General features: G+C 37.8%; 1 pseudogene; it reads left to right on the top strand.

Annotated features, from left to right (window-relative positions):
- Nucleotides 1-2571: 2571 nt before the first annotated feature.
- On the top strand, nucleotides 2572-2691 carry LOC116581260 (annotated as a pseudogene).
- The last annotated feature ends 2792 nt before the right edge of the window (nucleotides 2692-5483 follow it).

Raw genomic sequence — 5483 nt, 5'->3', positions numbered from 1 at the left:
ACTCCCCATGTCCTCCATGCTATTTGTTATGCTCCACAAATAAATATCCTTTAAATTTTTCAGGTTTAATTTCAGATATGGTCAATATTAGAAGATACAGCTCTCATAAACAAATGCTTTGTTGGGTCTTCAGTAGATTTAGTAGCTAAAATATAGGGACCAAAAGAGGTTAAAAATTGTTTGTGAAAAAAAAAAATGGTTTGTGAGGGCAAGTCTTTTTCCTTTATTTTTTTTTTAAGATTTTATTTATTTATTTGACAGAGAGAGATCAAAAGTAGGCAGAGAGGCAGGCAGAGAGAGAGGGGGAAGCAGGCTCCTGTAGAGCAGAGAGCCGGATGCAGGACTCGGTCCCAGGACACTGAGACCATGACCTGAGCCCAAGGCAGAGGCTTAACCCACTGAGCCACCCAGGTGCCCCAAGTGTTTTTCCTTTAAATAAATTTTTTCCTTTAAATAAGCTCTAAGACTCATGCTTTTTTCTCGCCAACTTTCCCTCATGATTTCTGAACTTCTTTCTCAATGATCTGTTGCTCTGTGTGTGTGTCTCTCTGCTTCTTTCCATTATGAACATTTAGGTCTGGAAAATATCTTTTCATGGTTAGATTAATAACAACGTTTCTTGGGAAAAACCAGTGTCTCTTGTCCTAGAAGATCTTCTATATTCCCTGTTTTACAGCTCCTAAAATAGGTTTCTTCTCTTTCGCTGGTTTAATCTTATGTTTTCAGTGATTCAGCACGTAAGACTGTGAAATGGAAAAATGGTATTATAAACTTATATGTGACGAAAAACCAGAAATAATAATCAAGGAAAAAAAAAAGGCATTGCCAATGAAAGTAGAAACCACATACACAGAAAAACAAATGCAAATACTAGAGATCATTCTATTTTTATAAAGTCTTGGATGTGTCCATTTCCCCCAAAATATCTATTCTGTGTTCTGCTTATTACTGATATTGCCGTGATTACTGCAGGTAAGTGCGGCAGTACACAGACTTGATGACAGGATGATTACTTGTATGGAAGAGACACCTAAGCCCACACCCATGAGGAAACTCACACGCATGGGCCCACACACTGAGATACTCAGCAAGTCACTACTGATGACTATTAAATTATACTTTTTAAATGGTAATAATGCTGCCAAATGAGCCAAATTGTAGAATACATGATACAGAGAGGGCTCTGGGGACTGTTGTTTTCATAGAAAGTGAGGCTCAGATCACATAGAAACTTAGAAAATATTCCACTTGAAGAGATTATCATTATAGTTTTCTCATGGGTAGCATTCTCATGTCTGTTTTTAGCTGCTGATTCCCTCTGTTATCTGGGTAATTCCCTTTTATGTAAAGTGGAAAATACCTCTAAAATCTTAACCTGAAACCTTAAAGTATAGAACAGAGAGAACAGCGGCCTGGCTTAAAGAAAAGATGAGGAAACATAAAATCTCCCCTTTGGCTCTCCACCGAGCTTCTCTGTCTCCTTAGTTTGTGAGATTCTGCAGTGAACCCTTGGACTCTGGGAGACACAGTCTGAGACCCATTGCTTGAGGACTCTATGGCTCCATGTGTATGTGGAGAATTGTTAGAATCCAAGTAATTTAGTTTAATTAGAGATTCAGCTGGCATCGAGTTCAGAATTAAGTGCTCCCCAGGTGCAGTTGGCAAAGATGATGGCAACTCCCTACCTCAGACAGATTCATGAGCTAAGAGCCACTGTGCACTTACTGAGTACCTTGTAAGTGTTTATCCATATCCTGACATTGTGGGGTGAACAAAATAGAGACAGACCAACATCTATCTTTAAGGAGCAGAGAGTCAATTTGGAAAGGCCTAGCATTAACTGGAAATCTAATAAAAGACCAGATATAATAAGGTTTCAGAATTCAAGGATAGATGGTAGGTGGCATGATTATTATTTTTCAACTGGATAGTATTCCATTGCATGTGTATACTGTGTTTTCTTTTTTCTTCCACTCACTGATGAACATTTTTGTTGTTTCTGTATATTGGATATTACGAACAATGCTGCAAACCATATATCGGATAAGGGGTTAATATGGAAAATATGTAAGGAACTCCTATAACTCAATAGCAAAAACATCCAAATAATCTCATTAATAAAAAAACTTGAATAGACATTTCTGCAAAAGGGGATATACAAAGGGCCAACAGGTACATGAAAAGGTGCTCAGTATCATTTATCATCAGGGAAATGCAAATCAAATCCATAATGAGATATCCCATCACACCTGTTAAGATAGCTATTATATTCATCAAGATAAAAAGCTTTTGCATAGCTAAGGAAATAGTCAACAAACGAAAATAACCTTGTGATGGGAAAAGATATTTACAAATGTCTCATCAGATAAAGGGCTAGTATCCAAAATCTATAAAGAACTAATCGAACCCAACACCCAGAAAATAAAACAAAACAAAAAAATCCAGTCAAGAAAAAATGGGCAGAAGACATGAACTGACACTTCTCCAAAGACATACAAATGGCTAACACACACATGAAGAAATGCTCAACATCACTTGGCATCAAGGAAATACGAATCAAAACCACAATGAAGCTTTGCACAGTGGCAGTATTGTAGCTAATGAGGTTTATCTTAGGCCAATTATTGCTAATTGAAAACCACAATGAGATACCACCTCAAACCAATCAGAATAGCTAAAATTAACAAGTCAGCAAATGACAGATGTTGGCAAGGATGCAGAAAAAGGGGAACTTACACTGTTGGTGGGAAGGCAAACTGGTGCAGCCACTCTGGAAACCAGCATGGAGTTCTTAGAAAGTTGATAATAGAGCTATCCTACGACCCAGCAATTGGACTACATAGTGATCCAAATGGGCACACGCACCCCAATGTTTATAGCAACAATGTCCATGTTAGCCAAACTATGGAAAGAACCCAGATGTTCATTGACAGATGAATGGATAGAGAAGAAGTGGTATATATATAAAATGGAATATTACTCAGCCATCAAAATGGATAAAATCTTGCCATTTGCAATGACATGAATGGAACTAGAGATTATTGTGCTGAGCGAAATAAGTCAGTCAATGAAAGACAGATACCATATGATATCACTCACATATAAATTAAGAAACAAAACATAATCATGGGGAAGTGAAGGAAAAATAAGACAAAAACAGGCAGGGAGGCAAGCCATAAGAGACTCTTAACTATAGGAAACAAACTGAAGGTAGCTGGAAGAGAGGTAGTGAGGGGATGAGGTGACTGGGCAATGGACATTAAGGAGGGCGCTTGAAATAATGAGCACTGGGTGTTGTATGCAACTGATGAATCACTAAATTCTTCCTCTGAAACTAAAAATATGATATATGTTCATTAAATTTAATTTAGTTTAAATAGAAACTTTAAAAAAAGATAAGTGTTGGTGAGGATGTGGAGAAACTAGAACACATGTACTTTTGGTGGGAATGATGCAGTTGCTGTAGAAAACAATATGGAGGCTTTTCAAATAATTAAAAATAGAACTACCATCTAATCCATCAGTTCTACTTCTGGGAATTCACGCCAAACTACTTTTTTAAGCGGGCTGGTCTGGATAGGGAACAGCCAAGAAATGGCTTTGTTTTATGCCCAACTCTGCCTTCAGATATCTTCTGTTGAATTCTTTTCTTTGTTCCAAGATATTGTGTTAAACAGATTCCATTAGTTTTCTGGTTGGTTTCAGATACCCAGATATCATTTTCAGAGATAGAAAATTCAAGAGTCTAGTCTGTCATCAGTTCACAGCTGATTTGCTCACTTGGGTTTACACTTGCCTTGCATTCCACTGACCAGCCATAGGAAAGGAAATGCAGGCAGGAATTTGCTCTCCTTTCTCCACATTTTCCCCAACTCAGCCTGCTGCTTCTGGCTCCTCTGCAGTTAGGGATAAAGGGAAAAAGATGTGGTAGGGAAGATAATTGAAGCTACAAATAATTTTGTTTGCATAATTCCAGTAGACTCTGAATATATGTGTGTGTGTGTGTGTGTGTGTGTGTGTGTGTGTGTACTGAATCATCTAGGTGACCTTCTTATAATTGAATTCAAACATATGCTGTCTAGTTAGGATGACCCTTTCATTCCAGTTTGTCTAGGATTTTTCCAGTTTTAGTGCTAAATGTCCCACATCTTGGGAAAACTCCCCCACTCTTGGACAAATTGTGATTGTTGGACTCCCTAAAGAGCACCTAAGAAGATCCCTTAAGAGTGCATCTCAGGAGTCCTGGTGTTAAAATGACACTCACATAGCAAATAGATTCCTGATGTGAAAATCAAGAGAAGTTGCTCTTCCTTTTACTAGCAGAGAGACCTTGGGTAAGGGGCTTAAATGAAGTCAATAGTCATTTGCAAAGGGATGAATAGATGAATGTGAATAGAGAGCTCTCCATTGGACCTCTATTTATGTTTCTCCCTAAAGGTGGTAAGACCAGACCAACAGTAAGCACTGGTTATTTGGTTAAACAAGATTAGTTGCTTTCAGTTTCACCATTGGTAATTATGTGAGTCAATGTTTATTTGAAATATGTAAAGTCTAAATGAAATTATTAATCCATTCAATTCATTGAAATAATGAGTATGGGGTACATTACCATCACACAGTATTCACTTAAAAGGAAAATATTTTATTTAGTTTTCCCATGTTTTATTCAGGAATTCTGATCATTTTTATTAAGCTTAGAATTGATGTGAAAGTACCACAAGTATTAGGAATTAAGAAACAAAATCAAATAATAAAAAAAGCTATGTTGATACAGTCAATCTGCTCAGAAGATGTGAATCATATATTCAAGACTTTGCTAATTTATTTTAATGTTTCCAGCATATGCGGTAGAGATATGTAATAAGAGCATTGACACAAATGGGTGCAGTCAGTTTATTGGGAAATGCATGGGCATAAGAGTCAAAAGACTTGGATTTTCATCTTGGCTTTGCTGCTTACCAGCCATGTGACCTTAGACAAGTTATCGTTGAGCCTCTGTTTTCTCACTGATCTTCCTATTTTATAGGAAAGAAGGAAATCACTATTTTGGGAAGATTAAGATACTGAATGACCAGGGACAGCACATTGACTCCTGGTGACCAGGAGTAGGTTGATGGAGGTGAAGGAATGAAAGAAAATGTGTGACCTGGAAGAAGCAGCAGCTACGTTAGAGAGAGGTAGCAATTCTGGCGACCAAAAGGGAAGCATCAGGCAAATAAATCCCGACATCCTTCTTCTGCCCTCTGCAATCTTGACAGTGTCTTTCACAGGCTAAATCCAATGGAAGCAGTAAGACAAGGGAGGCTGTTGGTGCAGCCATGGACACCAGTCTTCTGAGCATGGAGAAAAATGAAGAAGAGCCAAGAATGGATCTGGAGGAACAAAGAGCAGACATAACACTGTAATAGCATCTGCCTGTAATAAAACCGCAATCTGGTAGATATGAAAACTACCTCTAGCTTTGGAAAACTGTGGCACTTTCT

Source organism: Mustela erminea, chromosome 1 (genome assembly GCF_009829155.1).
Source record: "Mustela erminea isolate mMusErm1 chromosome 1, mMusErm1.Pri, whole genome shotgun sequence".
Classification (NCBI taxonomy): Eukaryota; Metazoa; Chordata; class Mammalia; order Carnivora; family Mustelidae; genus Mustela; species Mustela erminea.
The sequence above is the reverse complement of the archived record's forward strand: the minus strand, read 5'-3'. Positions and strand labels throughout refer to the sequence as shown.